At 42.5% G+C, this 22,698-nt stretch overlaps 1 protein-coding gene across 2 annotated transcripts in view; it reads left to right on the forward strand.

Moving 5' to 3' along the window:
* Positions 1 to 719: 719 nt before the first annotated feature.
* Positions 720 to 22,698, forward strand: part of LOC124613085 (F-actin-monooxygenase Mical) — a 555,995-nt gene continuing 534,016 nt past the window's right edge. For both annotated transcript variants that reach the window (XM_047141672.1, XM_047141673.1), the window contains exon 1: positions 720 to 842. The gene's annotated coding sequence lies outside the window, so the exon portion shown is untranslated. The remainder of the gene's footprint in view (positions 843 to 22,698) is intronic.

The following is a 22,698-nucleotide window of genomic DNA, read 5'->3' on the forward strand; positions in this document are numbered from 1 at the left end:
AGCTGAACTTCTTGTGGCATAACGAAAGTTGCGTATCTGAAGATGTGCCAGTCAACACTGGAAGTTCACACATGCAACTGCACTGTGCCATTAGCTGTGGCGACACTTTTGTTGCATGTGTGAACCAGGCTTTAAGCCAGGTCCATTCCAGGTATAGAGTGCAAATTGTTAAGATGTCTATGGAAATCACGCGCAAAATCCACGGTACTTTTGAACGGCATCTGACGGTACAAGTCGTGTCTATATACAACACAATCTGCTGCTTCATGCATCTTTAACAGTAAAATTTACTTTCGTTCGCTGCCATGCCGCACTGCGCTCAGCTTAAGCAATTATTATTATTAAATGTGGCTGAAGCAGCAAATTTGAAGCAATTTTAAATCAAAGGACAGTCGCAGACTTCTCTTAGCTCAGTAAAACTACATTTAAGTTATGACATTCAAAATCTGCAGAGCATTTGCGGGCGAACCTTTCGCAGTACTTAACCCACGTATTGGCAATGAGAATTATGTGTTGCGCGTTTTAATGCTCGCTCCATAGATGTTTTTACTGTAAGGGCAATGCAAGGAGGAGGAAGCCAAACGCTTTCAATGTTGCCAACTGCTTGACACCAGTCAGTTGCGTGCTTTCTCAAAGCTACAATAGATGTCACGGCTATCGTAAGTTTGTAAACTCTCTGACTGACGGAAAAAAAAAATCTGTTTGTGTGAGGAGGGTCTCGCAGGCAGGTGGAGTGTTCGGTGTTTGCAAAGTGTTTTGTGCGTTTTGTGTTGAAGTAAGGTAGCTGTAAACAGATGGAGACCAGCTGTAGTGAAACAAGACTGCCGTTGTATTAGGATCCTGTAAGTAGAAATTTGTGAATTTCCTCACAGCACCATAAATGAACAGAGAAGTTTCCTAGGTACGGTTTGATGTTGCCGACTTTGTTTTTGTGCCTGATTTTGAACTTCAGATGTATCATGTTTTTATTGACAGTACCCCACAACAACAGTGTAGAAAAGTGATCATGGTGTCCCTCGTATTCGCCTAGTTAACGATTTGAAATTCAAGCAAATTTGATATTTCTGATCGGATGTTAACAAATATACTGCAGTTGTCAAATACAGCCAGCACAGTCGAGTGGTTAAAGAGACGAAAACACCGCATCACATAGAAACATGCATTATGCATTTCTGTTTGGAAATAAAGTTTAAAATTGGTTGTCACGTATATAATGTGCCCCTTGCCATTTTTTTATTAGGGCTCTTACAATTTGACGTTGCATATTGAGTTTAAATAGAAAACGTTTTTTACTTCGGAACCGGTTTCTACTGAATTGTCAGAAAATGCATAACATACGGTTAAAGCTAATTTGTATATACTGTCGGCCTACTGCATAACCCGATAGTAGTTCGTTTTAAACGTCACCTATAGTGAAAGAATTCTACACACCTACCCAAGTGATCCTTGGGAATCCCTGTGCAAGATCTACTATTCATACATATATACATGCAGAACGTAATGCTAATTTCTCACTAAAATGAGTTCGATACTACATAGCGCGATTAAGGGAATCCGAAGTTAGGAAGAAGCACATGTACCGTAATATACACAGTGTTTTATTTGTAGAAATTATGTAAAGGATCAAAATAATACCTGTAATAGCCCACTTAGCTACTGGAAACTGCTGGTTTTCTCTCGTTTCTTAAAACTGCAGTTCACTGCTATTCCGCCAGTATTTGGATCAGTTGTGATCGTATTGTGAGCATATTGATGATGTTGCAGAGAAATATAAATCACAATCGACACATTGCAATTCAAATTGAGGATATGTTCCGCAGGAATCAGATCAGTATATGGTATAAGGACAGATTATATTAATTTAAGAAAAGTGCAAACTAGTACGGAAGATGGTAAGCTGTGTGATGTGATAATACTGATAATATGTGATACTGTTAATGAGTTTCGTTTCATACATTTCGAGGTTTTGCTGTATGTTGTTTGGAAACTTTTTCACTTCTCATTAGTGCAGTTTGACTGTAGCATATTTTCATATTTAAAATTGAAGCAGATGCCCAGTGCAGAAATACTGGAACAAATAAAATGTTGAAAACCTGGTTTCCACTACTTTCGAGATAACTTTATCGATTGTAAACTTTCTCAGCAACACTATCCTGTTAGTATTTTTTTTTTTTTTTTCCCATGGTGTCATTATTTTTAAGTCCCAAAAGCACATAGGTTGTAGAGAAGCTTGAGAACCTTCCATGAGAACCTCTGTATTTGTTGCTAATTGCTCATACAGTGGCCAATTTAGATACAAATCTATCTGACAGAACAAAAAAAAAGAGTGCTGAATACAAGCAGAGTTGGTACCACAACAATACGTCCTTTCTTTTTGTGGACAAATTTAAATTCCTCTTTTTCCATCTCTTATGGTTTTCAGTGACCTTTTGATGTGCTCCCCTTTAAAACATGAAAATCCAACTTTGAGAAACAGCTGTTCACAGTCGGAACTGAAAGGTGACTCTGTAGAAACTACTGGGAGGTACTTGGAAGTTATTGAATAAGTCTTTTGGCGCAAGAGTACCGAAAATTTCGATCCACATTTAGCTTCAGTGGGAAATATTGTGGAAAACATTTTCTACTTGGATGTCTAACAAAAGAAGTAGTATACCAGTATAGTAAGCTCTTTCTTGTTTGTCTCGAAGAATTCAAACTATCTGTACAGAGTTGATAGTTGCTGTAGCAGTGTATAAAGTCACTGTTATGCAAGCTTATCAGTGTCTTGAGAATTAAGGCTTTGGGAAGTATGATATCGTTATCGATCACTCCACGATTTGGATTGTGCTGAAAGTCCACAACATGCGCTAGCGCCTAAAGCAGTTTTGTTTCCTCTAAAAATGAAACTCTTGCTGATCGGTGCTATGTATATAAACTTATTTTGTGATCTCCATTGTCGGTCGCGGTATCATATTTTATTCCTTTCTTCTGTATACGTTAGGCTACTGCACCCCAAAGCAGATTTGCAGATTTTCTTTCACGCCGTTTCTGTGAGCTTCAGTAGCGTTGAGACTGTGAACAGAAGGTAGGTTTTGCACGGCACGTGTATTTGTAACCATTTTTCGTTGGATTAAACCAATTTTGATTGCGTATGTTTGTCACAGATCTGAGCGGCCTTGCTTCAGATGAAATTTTTTGAAAGGAGAAGTGGCGGCGATAGACTGAACTGCATAGAAATATAGAACATATTATGCAGAAGTCCTTACATGACACTGAGAATGGAGTTTATGAATTGCCCTCACTGTTGCCAAGCCTAGTAACTTAAATGCCTCACTTGGGATGAGCAAATGTCACCTTGTGGCGAATGCCTTCTCTTAGTCTCCGAATCTGCCCCCCCCCCCCCTCCTCTCTCTCTCTCTCTCACACACACACACACACACACACACACACACACACACACACAAACACATATATATTTGATAGCGTAAACGATGTCGTGGCAGTACTAGAGGGTTGTCAAGTCAACTTGTAACATATTCTCTGCTGTAAGCTTTTCAAGACGTCAGCAGATACAATGGACTGTCGAGCCCAACACAGCCGCGTTTTATTTAATTGGATTGTGTTCAATTGTATTAGCGTCGTAGTTGTGACCGAGACAATTATCTTACTTCTGCTCCACAATGTTCGACGCCAGTCTGGAGTTCGCATCGGCGCCGCTTGGTTTCCCTCACGCGGATGTGTGCCGCGTCTAGCGATGCGGGGTCGACCTTCTGGAAGGACGTGATCTCCCTGCTAAACGGTGGCGGCAGCAGCAACAGCAGCGCGCGAAGCATTTGGACAAAAGACGGGAGCACTTTATAGCCGACGACTTCCTTCTTCACAAAGCGAAATTGAGCTGTGGTCGTTAACGGATGCTGTTTTCTTTATACTCGTTCGCCCCATTTATATGATTGTGTAACCAAGGAACCAATGTGAAGATTGGAAATTTGAAAAGTCTGTATGGAAATGTTTCTTCCAGCAGTGGCAGAGAGTTGAAATTTTGCCAGACTGTGTGTTCTGAATCACAAGAAAGTTTACAATTTAGTGCCACGTCGACGTCCAGACCATTAAAGGTGGAGTATCACTCAGTTGGATTTATGGAACTGTTATTGATTGCATCTGTCCGCAGCTCGTGGTCTCGCGGTAGCGTTCTCGCCTCGCGGCCACGGGGTTCCGGGTTCGATTCCCGGCGTGGTCAGGAATTTTCACCTGCCTCTAGATGATTGGGTGTTGTTGTTGTCGTTGTCATCATCATCATCATCATCATCATCATCATCATTCATCCCCATTACGGTCGGAGGAAGGCAACCTTGCCTAGTACAGCGGTGCGGGTTTCCTGTAGTGATTTTAGGAAACCACGGAATATACTAAGTGTGAACTCTGATCCTCCTGGATGGAAGTCCAATTTCTTTAATCATTGCACTACCTCGTTCTGTCATGAAAGTAGAGGACAAACTAATAAATTGTGTCACTGTCGTTTCAACACTTATTCGCGGTTTCAGTGTTCCATGTATCTAGAACAGTGCACTCGTTGCTAGTTACTGGTTGCTGCAGAAGGAATGGCCAATGTTCAGGGATATGACTGTAACGAACAATCATTTGAAGCAAACAGTCTGGTAAACTTGGCCACTAAAATGCATACCTTAAGTCATCTTCGCTACTGTGTAACACTTCACTTCTCCTGAAAAGTGTTCATAGCTCCTTAACGTATGCATTTTAGAGCCCATCTTTGTTAGACAAGTTTTTTTTGTCCATACTAATTCTCCGAAAATATGGAGAGCAAAAAACTTGTAGAGAGATTTGTTTCGCAATGTCGAACATGTTTACTAGACTTTTTACTTCGAATGATCGTTTCTATCATATCCATGAGTATTGACAATTCCTCCTGGAAAACCCTTACAACGTGATTGAGGATAAGTTGAAATAATGCCATATGGGAGCCATAGACTGGATAGCCTCTTCTGTGTGGCAGGCATGCGACACGTTATACCATTTGTCAGATCTTTTCTGTCCATTTTTGACAATAGTTTTGAGCAGTATATTTTTTTTGGTGTGAATGCTAGATTCGTATTGTGCTGGATACAATCTTATGTGCACTGGTAAACATTTTGCTGTTTCTATAGCTATGTGAGTAATTTTTCAGTTTATTCTCAAATTATGTGCTAACATTCAGTACAATAACTTTTTGATCTCTTACATGTCTCTTTTAGTGGTGTGTTGTGCGCTTCTCACAGAACATGTCATCAAATACATGAGCGCTTGTTATTTGTAACATTTACTTCTGACTCACCTAACATTTTTGTTTCTAAACCGTGAAATTACGTCTATAATGCAAATATTTGGTGAATCTCAAGAGAGTATACTGTGTGTTAACTCACAACACGCATAGTACAACCAACACTTACCTGTAAAGCGCTGGCTTCTCTCCAGTTTCGGTCGTGTACATCTCTGCAAGGTTTTGGAGTTTCTATCCGTTGTAGTGTTGTATTGGTCAACTGTAATATTGTAGTTTTCAGACATCAAATATAGTCCCAAACAGCTTATTTGCTACATTAGTGGCAACAGTCGCAAATTCACTGTGGACATATTAAACTTCTGTATCTGACATGTATACTAGACACGAAATGCAGTGAGACTGTGAAAAGCTGTTTATGAATGTGTCCACACTCACCACATCAGCTGCAGACACTTATCGTATTGCATCAAATGAATCAAATATTTCTCCGTCTTGTGAGCTATATTGCCTTTGGACGAGATTATAACTTAGCGGAGAGACTTTAGAGTTACGCAGTGTTTCACGGAATGCTGCCAGTGAACAACGCCTTTGTCTTTAAGCACATTGCTTTGGCTTCCTTCGCCGCCGAGAGTGGCAGGGTATTCGGGGAGTCAGTATCAGAAGAAGGGATTAGACATTCTTCCGGCACCTTCGTTACGAATAAGGAAGCGGTCGAATATAATCGGTAGCTTTTACTCTCAACGTCCACATCAAGGAAGTTCTTTAGTTTTTCATTAATTGTCATTCTCTGGATTATTCTGACACTAAAATGTTCGTTCCTACCAACAATTGAAGTAAATCGATTTGCGCTGCCCGTTTATCTTCCCCAAGGCTTTTTATACACGCCATTTAGTTTTAGGGAGGACTGTAATGAAGGAAGAAAGAGGACGTCTCTCGTAATACGAAATGTAGGAAAAAACTGTCATTCGAGTGGGAACTTCGGTGCAACTATGTAACAGGCAGCTCATGCAATAAATATGCAGCCTGGACATTGGTATTCTGCGGAATTTCGCAGTATGTTCGTCCATGTCGCCTCGACAGTTACCAGTAATTACGTGGTGGTCACCTGTGAATAATTTGGGCCACAAATTGTTATCGAATTGTATCTCAGGAGTATCGCTTGCATGTATACCTGCCGATCCAGGTTGCCGAAATTCACCGAAACTTTTCACCGCGCTCGTCTAACTCGCTGGGAACGATCGTGGTCTAGCGGTGCGAGGCATTTGTTGTGACGGCAGATGCTACCTTTAATACGACACATTGAATATGTAAGCGAGTACAGAAACTTACGTAGCAGCCCCGTATAGTGCTTTACACTCAGTTACTGGTGCAGGAAATAAACCATATACTGATACAGAGCAACCACCATCTTGCACATAGGATTGCTCTCAAATGGTGTCGTGGAGACTGCGTGCTATCAGTTTATATCAACTGATATTTTGATTAATCCAACCTAGCCTGGCTGCATTCTCCCTATTGCTTACGGCCCAAGGAATGTGTCGATTTGCTTAGGAGATAAACTGCGTTTACCGTGGAGCTAAGGAGGACACGCTTTTCGACGCTTGGATGTCATATCCTTATGTTCTATGACTTGATCAACACTGCTCGTTGCTTTCTCTGATAGATCTTTACGCCACAATGTATCCTAATATAATCAGTAGTCAGAACATTGATAATGACATTTATTTTCACGCGTTCTTTTGTTCATCCTTCAGTTTTTCCTGGACATAGTGTTTATCTGAATTGATCTGATGCATTCTTGTGGAGTTTAGTGTTTTCAACCACGGTTATTATCAAAATGAAAAGAAAACGAATAGTGAAGCTTGTGTAGACTGATGGAATTGGAGGAAATGTATTCTAGCAACTAGATTGCTCCTCTGCTCTAACTCGCTAGTGCCCTTCAAATCATCCAGTCCATATAATCGGCAAAGAAATACCCCACGACATCTCGGACTGCCTCCTCAATCTACGGAGGCAGGAGTACCTTAGGCTGTGGAATTCCGTTCAGCGTATCAGTGAATGAAGCAACCAAAGAAGCGTGCCCAAGATCTACCGTAGCACGAGGGAACGTCCGTTCTGCACCCTGTGTCCTGGCTATTGAAGCACAAGATAATGTGTCATTGAAAGAATGAATGGCCAGAAGTGAGGGACAGCATGTTGGAACTTTCAGTCACTGAGGCATAACTGGAACTGCCTCATAAATTCCGTCTCTAGTGTGAGCACGCCCCTTAGTAGCTGTGGTTGTAGGACACGAGTATTTTAGGAAAAGTGTATGCAGTTTTTAATAGGAGTGTAGTCAATAACCAGCTTGACGTCGTACCCTCTCCTGTTGGTAACTACACACGAAGTGTAAAACAGCATATTAAGTCCGCGTACAACTTTTAAACATTGTTCTCGGTAGCAAAATTTACCTTGATCATTAACCAAATCTTCTGATTGTGGATCTCTTTAGACGCATTTGTTGCTTTTTGTGCTTGTAGCAGTTTGTGCATCTGTTAATTTTGTTGTTATTGTACATATAAGGCGCAACAATACCGTTGGATTAGACATTATTTTCGAGAGTTGTTGAGATCCTTGAGAGAGCCAGACATGACGAAACATTCCACTTGGTATGCATGATATGAGACACAAAAGAAATACACTCAAACTTCAAGAAGAATGTAATAATTCCGATTCGTAGGAAGGCAGATGCTTACAAGTGTGAATATTACAGAACCATCAATTTAATAAGACATCGCTGCAAAGTAGTAACACGAATTATTTACGGGTAGGTAGACGCGGGCCTCTAGAGAAGTGTAGAAAAAGCGCTAGGCAGTAATGACCCTACGAGTTATGTCGAAAGACCAACTTAGGGACGGAAAACTTAAACGTTTATATAGTCATAGATTTAGATAAACGTTCGACGATATTGACTGGAATACACACTCTAAATTCGGCAGATATCAGAAATGAAGTGTACGGAGCGAAAGGCTACCTACGAATTCTACAGAAACCAGACTGCAGTTATGAATCGAAGCAGTGAAAGAGAAGCAGAAGTTGAGAATGAAATGAGACGGGGTTGTAGCTTATGTTGTTAAATATGTTTCCAATAATGGAAACCTAGGAGAAATTTGAAAGGGAATTGAAGTTCATGGTAAAGAAACATGAAGAAATGAAATTTTTGAGGATTACAGATGATATTGTAATTCTGTCACAGACGGCATAGGATTTGAAAAGTCAGTTGAAGGGAATGGGTAGCGTTTGAAAAGATATAAGATAAACGAAACAAGGGTAATGTAAAATACTTGAATCATTGGAGCTGTAGATAAGTTTTCCTATTTGGGCAACAAAATTACTGACGGTGCCGAAGTAGGAAAGATATAAAAACGCTGACTGTCAACAGCAAGAAAAGCATTTCGGAAAAAGAGAAATTTGTTAAAAATCGAATATAATTTTAAGTGTTAGAAGTCTTTATGAGGACATTTGCTCGATTGTAGCATTGTATGGAACTGAAACGTTTGCGATAAAACAGTTCACAGAAGAAGAGAATAGAATCTTCTGAGATATGATGCTACAGAAAAACCACTGAACATTATATGCCCAGAGCGGATGAGTAATGAGATAGGCCTAATGAAGGAAAGTCTTTTGTGGGATTGGGTATAAAGACTTGACGACAGTAACCATGTTCAAATGAACTTAGGTTGCAGAAGTTACGTAGAGGTGAAGAGGCTGGCACGTGATAGACTGGCAAGGAGAAATACATCAAATTTTCAGACCGAAGACCACAACAATGCAAGTAACTAGTTTTCTGAGGTGGCTATTTTTTACAGCAGCTGTATATTACCAATCACTAAACAATACATGTGATGGAAGATATGTAGGACAAACCGACAAAACCCATTACAAGGAACACATCAGAACTGGGAAGTGTGGTACAAACAACTTAGTTTTTACAGAACTTTTAAGAGAAAATTAATCACATGCCAACTACAAGCGAGAAATAAATGAAAATAGTTAAAATAAATAATGAGACACCTGGCAACTTTACAGAAAAATGTTTTCTCATATGCAAAACAAAGGCAGAAAAGAAACTACTATTCAATAACCAGTTGATTACATAGTAGAAAATAGACAAGCATCCCAATATGTTAATTACTTTTGGATACATTATGGGATGAACAGTGATCAATATGTTACAAATAGTTACTATTAAAAACATTCTTGATCACACTTTATTTAGTACGGTGACCGTTTTCGATCACTACTGTGGTCATCTTCAGACCAATGAGTAAGAACCTCCTTCTGCTAGAGAATCATTTCTCTAGCAGAAGGTTGTTCTTACTCATTGGTCTGAAGATGACCAAAGTAGTGGTCGAAACCGGTCACCGTACTAAATAAATTGTGATCAAGACTGTTTTTAATAGTAAATATCCCAATATGTGATGACAAATCTTATTCCTCTTCTTAGTTAAAAATTACTATTCTGACACACACACACACACACACACACACACACACACACACACACACACTCTCTCTCTCTCTCTCTCTCTCTCTCTGTCTCTCTCTCTCTCTCTCTCTCTCTCTCTCTCTCTCTCTCTCTCTTTTCAAAACCGCGTAATTGTCTCCCATTGCGAATCAGAAGTTTGAAATTTGAATCGAAGACCTTGGGCTCGGTGACGCTTCAAGGAGCGAGGTTTCGACACATGCGGAAAAAAAAAAGCCAGATTCCAGAAGTTTATATGACGTTAAAGGTGGCTTAATTCGCCACAATTTTGCCCAGCGCCACAGTGGACGTGTCGCACGATGGGTGGACGTGTCGCACGGTGGGAAGATCGTCACATCCCATCTTATCCTTATTTCACCCCTTCTCCTGACATATCTGTGATGGAGGTCAGAACCGCGACGCTCAGCGTTGAAATCGCGGTTTTCGTATTGAATGGCCGATGAAAACATTCCGGACACACCGCTGCTCAGAGTCGACGCGAAAAGCCCTCGTGGGGTGGCATGAATGTCGTCTGTGGAACCACTCCTTCCCGCACATTTCGAAGTCGAAAACGACAGTTCGTAGTGCAGTGAGCAACAGGACGACGTTCTTATCAACCTTCAGTACTACTGACGCCCCCGGACGATTCGAAGTTCCTCTAAGGACATCGTGAACCGGCAGCGCCATTGAACACGATCGACCCGTTTGGAGTGTGGTGCGAATGCAGACACCTGCTGGCCGCATGCAAATGTCAGATATGTTGAGAGGGGTACCTGTCACGGCAGAGCTTAGTAACCAGTAAATGGCTGTCTTTGTACATGGACAGTTTTAAAGAGCCCTGCAAAGGAGTACAGGTGTCACTGAGGGTGTTCTCGTCCTGGGGAGTCTTAAGTGACCCTTTGCAGTTTTATCACCCCGCCCCCCCTCCCCGCCATCAAGCACCCCGCGGTCCTGCCACAGTACGGCTGATAAAACATGAGCGCTCTTTGCTGCTTTGAATCCCGTACAAATTTCGTTGAATGGTTTTGAACAGTATCTGGTGGTTTCACCCTGTACACCAGAGCAAAAATTGTGATGGCATTACACTCTAAAAGGGTACGATCACGTTCAGCGGTGATGCCTTTAGAGAAGGGCTGAATGGTCCGGGGGCTGCCAGCAGTGTCAAAGGTTGTCAAGAACGTCGTCCTGTCGCTCACTGCACTGCGAACTGTTGTTTTCGGGTGCGAAATGTGGGGGATGAACACCCCAAGGAAAGTGGTAATTTCATTGATGCCCTTTATAACCACCCCTCTGAGGCCCTTTCGGTCGATACTGAGCGGCACTGTTTCTGAAATACTTTCCACTGCCATCCATAAGAAAACCGCGTGATTTTAACGCTGGGCGTCACCGTTCTGACCTCCATCGCAGAGGCGTCAAGAGAAGGGGCGAACTGTGTATAAGCGGGTGTGTAACGACCTTCTCATCGCGTGAAACGTCCAAGGTGGCAGTGGACTGAATTTGGTGAAATTTGGTTTCAAAGTGACATCCTTAACCCACCTTTCACCTCAAATGTACTTCGAGTTCTGGCCTTTTTTTTCGCATGTGACGACAACGTGCTACCTGAAGCGTCACCGTTACAGAGGAAAGTTATAGGCCCCTTTGAACCAACTTTAAACTTCCGCGTTGCAATGGGAGACCATTAGGGGGTTTCGAAAAGGTGACCCTTTAACTATGTTGCGTATTGAGTGTGTGTTTATATAAGCGGAAAAAACGGGGAACATAGGCACACTTATAGAAACAAAATGACACGCTTGACAGCGAAAATGGCAGTTGGATGTTATTTTACGAAATCACAGAGACTACACGAAAAAGTAGACCTTTTCCATATAGGTGAATACTGCATGATATTTAAGTAATTGGGAAGGGAGTGAGACAGGGTTGTAGCCTCTTCCCGATGTTATTCAATCTATATATTGAGCAAGCAGTGAAGGAAACAAAAGAAAAATTTGGAGTAGGTATTAAAATCCAGGGAGAAGAAATAAAAACTTTGAGGTTCGCCGATGACATTGTAATTCTATCAGACACAGCAAAGGACTTGGAAGAGCAGTTGAACGGAATGGACAGTGTCTTGAAAGGAGGATATAAGATGAACATCAACAAAAGCAAAACGAGGATAATGGAATGTAGTCGAATTAAGTCGGGTGATGCTGAGGGATTTAGATTAGGAAATGAGACGTAGAGATTTGCTATTTGGGGAACAAAATAACTGATGATGGTCGAAGTAGAGGGTATATAAAATGAAGACTGGCAATGGCAAGGAAAGCGTTTCTGATGAAGAGAAATTTGTTAACATCGAGTATAGATTTAAGTGTCAGGAAGTCATTTCTGAAAGTATTTGTATGGAGTGTAGCCATGTATGGAAGTGAAACATGGACGATAAATAGTTTGGACAAGAAGAGAATAGAAGCTTTCGAAATGTGGTGCTACAGAAGAATTCTAAAGATTAAGTGGGTAGATCATATAACTAATGAGTAGGTATGAATAGGATTGGGGAGAAGAGAAGTTTGTGGCACAACTTGACTAGAAGAAGGGATCGGTTGGTAGGACATGTTCTGAGACATCAAGGGATCACCAATTTAGTATTGGAGGGCAGCGTAGAGGGTAAAAATCGTAGAGGGAGACCAAGAGATGAATACACTAAGCAGATTCAGAAGGATGTAGGCTGCAGTAGGTACTGGGAGATGAAGAAGCTTGCACAGGATAGAGTAGCATGGAGAGCTGCATCAAACCAGTCTCAGGACTAAAGACCACAACAACATTTAAGCAAAGAATTAGACGTCTCACTGTAAACACACTTTCATTTTATTATAAAATATTTCCTGAACTGAATCTGAAAACGAATAAGTGAAAACCCAAAATCGTGTAATATTCCAGTACACCCACTGAAGATGGCTTGTTAAAAAGGCGTAATGCATCTGGGTATATAAACAAAATTTTAAAAAGTCATGTGCCGGAAGCAAAAAGGCGTTTTCTTGCAAACAACTGCGAACATGTATTTCTAGGTGCATTTTTAGTTATTGTCATCTTCAGTTAAAGTCGGTCAAGTGACGAATGGAAGCTCTGTTGCGCACCACAGTCACAGCAGCAACAACTGTGCACTCTGTTTTTGCATGTACCGGATCGGACTTTTAGTTCAGGAAGAAGTTGTACCCGGAAGCGAAGCGTGGCGTCCGCAGGCGTCGTGTGCAGACGCGGGCCCAGCGACCGGCGCGGGCGGCACCCGACCCGCCTGCGCGGCTGCCGTAGCGGGCTCGCCGCGCGACCGCTGCCCGCCGGAACACAGAAATAACCTCCCTCTGCTCCTCTCCTCTCTCCCGCCGCACGCGCCTTTTGCATTTTTTATTCCTGACGGATATAAACCGCGCCACAGTGGGAACGACCTCCGCTGCCTGACATCGCGCTGCCCTGGGCGAGGGGTGAGCTCCGCGGCTTGCGCTACCTGCAATTACGCCGAAGTACTCCGCGCGGAATTCAGAGCGCTGCCACCGTACCTGACCGAAGGAGGGGCAGGAATTGTGTGACGGATGCACTAGCTCGGCTCGCCCTGTGTGGCTACCGGGGTGTTGCCTGTTTTGTCACTTACGCATCTCCTTCGTAGTCGTGTCAGTTTCTCAAGTACAGCCTGTCGGTAAACTGTTCATTCTACCTGACACGAAAATGTAAACCCAAAAAAACGCCACGGCATACAAGGAATAGTCATAAAGATTTAATTATACCTCGAAAAAATTTAGTTACGTGGTCACTTGCTTATGCTGATAAATAACCGCTCCAGTTGCTAAAAATTCGTTTTACTCCGCGATGATTTCGACTTTTATATTGAAGCAATTTTCTAGTGGAATTAGAAATTGATATTGCAATTACAACCTACCCTTGTAGATAATGATATGAGGGCTACCCAGAAAGAAACAGACGGTTTGAAATAAAAAATTAACAGTATGGAAAACCAAATTTTAATATATTCATTTTAGAGCAATACTCTTAAGCCATGGATGTCCATCTTATTGCACGGACGAGGGAATTCAGCTAATGATATGTATGAGAAAAAGTACAATCGCAGCTGTATATTGGAAAATGTCTTTATCACATGACTAGTTTCGGCGGCACATTACCGCTATCCTCAGGCTCCACCACTGCCAAAAGAGTATTTGATTTCCTTCGCGGATTTACTGTGGGATCCTTGTTGCTAGCGCACTTGGGCTAGCTTTCATAAGGAGTCTATACTCGATGTCGTGTTGTCTCCAGTGCTAACACACGTGTTACAAGGCTTCCACAGTAAATGCGCCAAAGAAATCGAGTACTCTTTTGGGATTGGTTGGGCCTGAGGATGGCGGTAATGTGCCGCCGAAACTAGTCGTGTGATACTGCTGTGGTGCTACTTTTTCTCATGTATTCTTAAGCTGTTTTTCTGCATAACTGCGCTTATACCGTGGCGCAAGTTTTTCAATACTGTCTCTGTAGAAATCTGCCGCCTGCGATTGCATCCCCTTGTTCATACCGGCGTGCATCGCTGTCAGTATCGAAACGTTGTGTAGCGAGACATTGCTTGGAAAAGATGGTAGTCGGTGGGCGCCAAATCCATGCTGTATGGTGGAGTATCAACCCCCCCAATCTAAAACCCCGTAGAAGCTCTCCAATACGATTGGCTGTTTGTGAATATGCGTTGTCGTGGGGAAAATAAACCACTTTGCGCTAAGTTTTCCCCAACGTATGTTTTGTATCTCCTGTCTTAAATTTTTCAGTGTTTGAAATTACCTCTCTGTGTTAACTGTTGTGCCACGTTCAAAGAATTCAACGAGAATCACTCTCTTAAACACAGTAGCCACCATCTTTCTTGGTGACAGCGTTTGCGAACACTTCCTTGGTGTCTTCGGAGAATTTCTGTGACTCCATTTCGTCGACTATCGTTTGTTACACAATCGACATGCTTCACCCAAGTCTCGTTCCCAGTTACGATGCAGTCGATAACTTTGTTACCATTTTTCTCGTTATCTTCGAGGAAGGTGAATGCTGCAGCCAGTCTCTGTTTTTTGTAGTATTCCGTTAGGATTTTGAGAACCTACCTAGCACAAAGTTTGTTGTAACCAAGCTTCTCTTCCACAGTTTCACGCACCAAACTCCGTGAAATTTGGGAAAATGTTGCGAAAGTTCGCAAATCGTGAATTTTGTCGTTCATGTCCATCACCAGTTCGTCAGTTGCAAGGCTAGGCCTACGACTGCGGTCCTCATCGTTAACATTGGTACGGCTATTTTTAAATTCAGTGCACCATTGCCTCACTCGGCTTTAGCTCATTTTTTTCTTTTCCGGACACATCACAAAGATCGTGATGAATTTCAATTGGTTTGTATTTTTTTACCCACACGTCTCACAAGTGGCAACATTTTCTACTGCAGCGTACATTTTAACATATCACAGAAAACAAAGAGCAGACACACGACCACACACTACCACCGCAGGGTGTGAACGGAGTGTACGAGTGTTATGGCACCGAGAAGGCGGCTGTAGCTCCGCCCACCGCCGCGATAGACCAGAACGTCTGTTACTTTCTGGATAGCCCTCGTGTAATGAACATCTCTATACTACACGTAACAGGAATGTAGAAATTTCCGCGTAAGAACTTTAAGTTCACGGGTATAGTATACGTACAGAAAAAGAAAACTACAGCTGACGTAGTGGTGAAGCAAAGTCAAATGATTACGAAAGTGAGAGCCGGATAGATTTAAAAGTGCTGTGTCCAGTAATACTTTTGTATTCACCAAATGGCGTCCAACATGTCAAAGTGGCAGGAAGAGAACCCCCTATCACTAAAAGTAGTTGCTGCTATAAGGTGGCTTGCTTTCACGCAGCAACTGTACAACCCCGTCACCGTGGCAAATAGGGTTCTGCAACACTACAGCAGAAGTGGTTGCAGCACACATTAGCAAAAATTTGCAGGAAATTAATAGTAAATATCTTACAAATACTTAACTGTAGTGTGAAGATGGTGTGTGGCAATAGTTAAGTACTCGCTTGCAATCAATGTCATTAACTCTGATACACTCCTGAAACCGTGAAAAATCACTACGATCACTATCCAGTTGGGCTCTTCTTGGCGACGACTGTAGACACGATCCAGCTACTGTCTTGTGTTTATACAGAGCTCATACTAACTTCACTGAAGCCGTGGCGCATTATATCCGCTTTTGGCGTATGGATGTTATTTGTGGACTATTTGTGTGATGTAAGGCGGAAGCATAAAATATTAATTACCTAGTGCGCCATCTTTTGGATGATAGCCGTAACTCAGTTGCTTCTGAGTACTAGGCTGCTCAGCTCACTGTTATGTATGGCTGTGTTCCGTATCTTCCTGTGAACGCAGCAGACGCTGAGACCGATGGTTCCGTTTTTGCTAATCAACAGGAACAGACCGTGTGCCGACACTGGGTATCGTTCTCCCCAATGTCCTTTTCGTGATTATCACAATTCGAATGCGACGCTGTGAACCAATCCTTACCAGATGCACAGAATTGACGTGGTCATTGAAGGAGGATAACAGCAGGTACCCCGATCCCCCTCCCCAATTTCAAAATATTACTAAAATATCACTGATCCAGTTGTATACTTCTAAGTCGCTAGCATCAACGTCTTTTCTATTCGTAATTCTTACGATTAAATATTGTACATGCTGTACTGTGTGCAGCCGTGTAGTACACACATCATATGTGTACCTCTCTCAGTACGTAACTGTTACCCTCCCCCTCCACTTTTTCCTTCTCCTATTCTTTGTAGCTCGCGCGGTTACTTCACATTTCTGCCACCAGTAATGATTTGTCAGACGATTTATGCCTTCCATAGACTTACGCTAAAAATTTACATTGTACACACAGTACTCGTAGGTCACAGTGGAAAGCTGCACAAACAAGCGTATATAATAAAAGCATATTCGATGTAGACCTTGGTTTCCTGTGGCACAGAGAAAATTAGTAAGACGCAGTGGGGCTTACTGGTAAGACGCACATCTCCGGGGCTTTTATACGAACTGGAGGAGGATCAGCAGGAGATGTACAAAACTTGGTGCAGCAACCCACACCATAACCGAATGCAATGTTATGGGCGTATACAAGCGGAAAGCTGGGGTATTAACTCTGCCTTCACAGGCGCAAATTGACAAACGGAATCAGCCAAACCGTAAATTTTTACTGACATCCATCGGGAATAATTTACGATGGAACAACATAACAAATTAGCGCTTTCTTGAGTGCGGGACGAAGTAATGGAAAAGCTTGATGGACGACTGTAGTAATTCTGACGTACAAACCTATTCTCCGCCGGCCGAAGTGGCCGTGCGGTTAAAGGCGCTGCAGTCTGGAACCGCAAGACCGCTACGGTCGCAGGTTCGAATCCTGCCTCGGGCATGGATGTTTGTGATGTCCTTAGGTTAGTTAGGTTTAACTAGTTCTAAGTTCTAGGGGACTAATGACCTCAGCAGTTGAGTCCCATAGTGCTCAGAGCCATTTGAACCATTTTGAACCTATTCTCCGTACAGGACATAGTAGTGGAGGGTATACTGAATTATTTGACAACAGGGTCCCTCAGCAGTGTCCTCCTGGATAGCTGAAGCTCGAAGATGAGTCTCATCGAGAAATGCGAATGATTGGCAGTCTTTGGATCGAAGAATATCTCAATCTGTTCTCAGATTTGAATTGATTGATTTGGGGTGGGGGACAATTGGACAACTTTTCATCATCAGGACTGATTTATTATATAAACCAAATGTCCATTTCAGACTTTGTAATTTTGACGCTTATGCGAAATCGTAAGAGATGCTGGTTACAATGGAATCAAGAAAGCTGGTGAAGTAACTGGCCCTGGACATGGAGGGCACCTCGAACTGTGGCAGTCGCTCGCATGTTGGTAATTTTGTTACTGTGACGACACCTAGCAGCTGTAACGTGCGCACGGGAAGTCGCCCAGGTGCACACGCACATTAAGAAGTACTGTGACGACGAAATGCCATCACTTTACTACCCTGACGAATATGGAGCGTATGCAGTTTTGTTGCAAAATGCTTTAGAATAATAAGAAATAAACGCATTACTAAATGTAGTGCAATGTAGTAGTTAATATCTAAGTTGGACTACACACGTCTCCGAAATTGCTGACGCTAACTCTATACTGCTGTATTTAATGGACTAATCTCGTAACTAAACTTGTAATAAGAAAATATCAGGCTTCAGTTTAGTGGTAAGGACAAATGTGAGCAGGAGGAAGCGTAGACAACAGCTTTGCAGCAAGTTATGGACTGATACTAGAGTCTGTGGCATGCATGAAAGGTTAAATAGTGTGTGTTGGAGGAGAAGAGGAAAAGAGATAACTCATTTCTTCAGTAAACCTTTATGTTTCAAAATTATTATGTAATACTCTTGGCGCTTTTTTGTGATGTTAAAATGTCACCCGCGTTGGGCCCTCGAGGAAAGAGTAGCAACTGGATACACGGAATATACAAGCAGCCATCTCCCGTACATCTTATCGATACGCTGAACGCGACGACCAGTCAGTGGAAATGGTACAGTGTGAAAACGACTGTTACCACGTTATTTATACTCAGATCGCTGGCGTTAGAAAACCATACCAAATATATTGGAAAAAACACTATAGCTTATTGCTGCAGTAAGTTTGGTGTTTTTAGAGGTAGCGTTTTCTCTTTGCTTTCTTCCCATTTATCAAACGGCGCGCTTGGCAGTCGTAATGAGCATGTAACAACTTAATGCAGAATTAGAACCATGGTGCAACTTAGCAGAATTTGTAATGTTTACTTCGTTTATTTTTCTCCATCTCTTATCCACGCAGGTACAAAGTCGGATGCAATGTATAGCGCCTCTTAACTTGATATTACTGCTTAGGCGTACTTTGAGAGGAGCGTCGAAAAGCCATCCTATATCAGGCAATCAGAACCTGTCTGAAGGCCTACGTTGGTTTTTTTGTGTAGTGTTTAGGCGACTTTTTCGCATTTATTTGGCTAGTTGTAAAATTTACGGTATTGACAGGCGGAGATCACCGCGATACTCTTGTTATTGCCACAGATTAAATGGCTTCACGACAGCGAGGTAGTACGGAAACCAGGACCTACAGGGGTTGGACAAAGATATGGAAAAACTGCGAAAAATTCCTGCAAGCCTGCAGATTGCGCTGTTGTATTTGACCATGAACTACACCTGTGCAGTGCTCTCATTAGGTTGAAAATTTCAATCGTGCTCATATCAGTATTCTGTGTAGTTGAGAGTGCATTATGTAGAAGCGAAGAGGATTCGAACGTAGACAAATTATTGGTGCTAGAATGGTGGGTGCTTCCGTAACTAAAGTAGCTGAAATGGTTCCTGTTTTAAGAGGCGCCCATGCAAGATCTGTACTACATATAGGGAAAGCGGACAAACTTCATCCGCTACGTCACAACGCGAACAAAAGTGTGTGTTGAGTGATCATGACGGACGGTCATTGAAGAGGATTGTGGTGAAAAATAAGAAAACGGCAGCTTCAAAAGTCATTGTAGAACTGAATGTCGCACTCGCGAACCCTGTCAGCAACAAAACAACGCGAAGAGGGATCCAGAAGCAGAGAATTGAAGGGCGAGCTGGAATTGCAAAATCACGCGTGAGTGCTGCAAATGCCCGTATCAGTGAGGCGTGGTACCGAAGCCATAAAATCTGGAGCGAAGCGTGAAATATGGCGGTGGTGATTTGGGCAGCCACATCGTGGTATTCCATGGGCCCTATCGTTAATCTGAACGGTCATATTTCTGCCAAGGATTATGTAACCACTTTTGCTGATCGGATCCATCCTATGGTACAACGTTTGTTCTCCAATGGCGATGCTGCGTTCAAAGACAGGTTTTCGTCCAGGATAGGTTTTCTGAGCACGAGGATGAAGTTGCCACAGTTTGCGAGGAGGATGGTATAACATTCCCTCGAAAAGGATACAAAACCTGTACCTATCCATTCCGAGACGACTGGAAGCTGTTGTGAATGCCTACGGTTTTCCTACACCGTATTAGGCTGGTAATGTGTTTTCGGTGTTCCCGTATTTTAGTTCATCCCCTGTAGGAACCACTTGTAATTAGGTAGACCTGTATCAGGCTGACTGAATGACTGGTTAATTAAATTTTTCTCAAGAAAATGAACTTTTATGTGTTTTTTAAATTTCAATACTTCTGTGAACGTATTAGTATTTATCACTCAGTTAGCCGTAATTCTTTCTGTTAGGTGGGCATTAATATTTGTGCTATATCGTAGCGAAGACCTCAAACAGTGAAGTCTGTGAAAACATTACGGACGTGCCTCCTAAATGCCAAAAAGCTAAGTTCATTAACTCGAAGTGAGCACCCAAATGAATCAATTTGGCGCTAAAAGGATGAAATTACAGGTTTGGCAAAAAATATGTTTAGTCCGTCACTTCAGCGAACTCTGTTTTTTGTTTCTTGCGTTCTTCATGTAATCCCACGTGTGATCGCGACGCAGTTGCAATGTGGCCTTGGGGACGGCGCCTGAATGACCAGTGTTTCTTTGAGAGAAGATAAACGTGTTATCTAGAGAGAAGAGAGTCGTTGTGAAGTTCACTGGTTCACACGGCTGCTCCGCGTCACGGTACAAAAATGTTTGACTTTGGCCAATCTCTCAGAGTTTTTAATTACTCTTAATTAATAGCGCACAGATGGTCGGAAATTGGTCCAGCTCCCTCATGTACAGAAAATAAACAGCAAAATTTATATGTTTCTGTAAATACATACTCGTTTTTCTCACACTTTTCGTTGGAAACATGTCACGCTGGCACGAAACGTTCAGTGAATTTAAACCGTGCTGGTAATGAGAAATTTATTTTCGGAATGTAGCAATAGCCTGCTGCGGCGTTTTGTGCTTGAAGGTTACCAGATACTTCTGCATTAGGTGTGCCGCTGTATGGTTTCATGTGTGTTATTGGTTATTTAGGACGGAACGGCAACTTACCTTATGTTGGGGAAGAGACGTGTACAAGTTGATAATTAATACGCTTGCTGTGAAGAACGCCGCACTCGAATAAGCGTAAAATGGGCTGAGTTTTTTGGCTCTTGCGATTAGCGTCCGCAGCCAAGAGAGGCTGGCGAAGAGGCGGCTGTCAGCAGCTGGCCCCCCCTAGTTCATTAACGAGCCCAACTAGCGACAAATCATTCGTTACCACTGGCCAATGAGCGCACACTCTGAGCAGCCGGCTCTCCCCACTAGCATTGTTTGGATGCCAGGCGACCCCCTCACTCAACTGAAAGTTGTTTCCTTATTCCGTGCGGCGATTGTCTCTATTACTTCGTAGACGTAAATACGTGAAGCGCCAAAGAAACTGGTATAGGCAAGCGTATTCAAATACAGAGATATGTACACAGACAGAATATCGCGCTGCGGTCGGCAACGCCTACATAAGACAAGTGTCTGTCCCAGTTGTTAAATCGGTTACTGTTGCTACAATGACAGGTTATCAAGATTTAAGCGAGTTTGAACGTGGTGTTATAGTCGGCGCACGAGCGATGGGACACAGCATCTCCGAATAGCGATGAAGTGGGGAGTTCCCGTACGACCATTTCAAGAGTGTACCCTGAGTATCAGGAATCCGGTAAAACGTCAAATCTCCAACATCATGGCGGCCGGAGAACGATTCTGCAAGAACGGGACCAACGACGACTGAAGAGACTCGTTCAGCGTGACAGAAGTGCAACCCTTCCGCAAATTGCTGCATCTTTCAGTGCCGGGCCATCAAGAAGTGTCAGCGTGCGAACCATTCAACGGAACATCATCGATCATGCAATTACATAACAAAATATATTAGTGTCACAAGTTGATTTGAGGTGGAACAGAAGAAGATAAGGTGAAGTAAGAGCTTACAGTGGGTGGTATTTGAGGCAAAGTTTCTTGAATGCGTTGAGGATCCGATTGTTATCGCTGTCTGTCTTTTTGTTGGGCATTTGATGTGTTATGTAATTTTGTGTCTTCAAAGTTCTAGATGTTCTAGAATGTCCGGTCTGGGGCTTTTGTGTTGTTGTTTATATTCGGCATTAAAGTAGTTTTCGATATAGTCAGCTGTGCGTCCAGTTTCAGCCGAAAGGGCAGCTATTGGTGTTTTAACTAGTTGTTGAAGATGAAAAGCTGCACTCCGCCCGTAAAGTTCGCTCTGAAATTCGTGTAAGGAATAAAAATCGTAATACAGGCAGTTCTATATCTACACTCAACAAGCCATCGTATGGTGTGTGGTGAAGAGTTGTTTTATGTACCACTGTCACATCCTCCCGTTTCTTGCTTCAGTTGTGAACTGTGCGCGTAAATAACAATTCATGGTAATCCTGTACGTGAGTTGGAATCCATCAGAATTTACGCTCATGATGTTCTTACAAGGTATACTTAAGAGGGTACAATATATCTGTGTTCTGTTCTAGGAAGGTACGCTCTCGGAATTTTAACAGTAAATCGCACCGTGATGCGCAACACCTCTCTCTTAGTATTTGCCATCGGAGTTGGATGAGCATGTCTTTGACGCTTTCGCTCTTACTAAAATAACCTGTGACGAAATGCGCTGCTCTTCCTTGAATCTTCTCTACCTTCTCCATCAATAACATCTGGTGCGCGTCTGGACTGACAAGCAAAAGCAGTCGAAAGAAGATTTTGCAAGCTGCCTCTTCGTGGATGCACTACGCTACCTAAGGATCCTTCCAGTGACTGTCTGGCATCTGCCTTTCCTGCGATTTGTTTTATGGCGTCGTTCCACTTTAAATAGTTCCATTAGCATACGCGCCGATATTTGATGAATACGACTAGGGATACGGAAAAGTATCAATACTTCTTGGTATCAATTAGTTTCATCTCAGTACTAATACTTTTTTTACTAGATAGTTTCCACGTGAAACTT

Source organism: Schistocerca americana, chromosome 4 (genome assembly GCF_021461395.2).
Source record: "Schistocerca americana isolate TAMUIC-IGC-003095 chromosome 4, iqSchAmer2.1, whole genome shotgun sequence".
Taxonomy (NCBI): domain Eukaryota; kingdom Metazoa; phylum Arthropoda; class Insecta; order Orthoptera; family Acrididae; genus Schistocerca; species Schistocerca americana.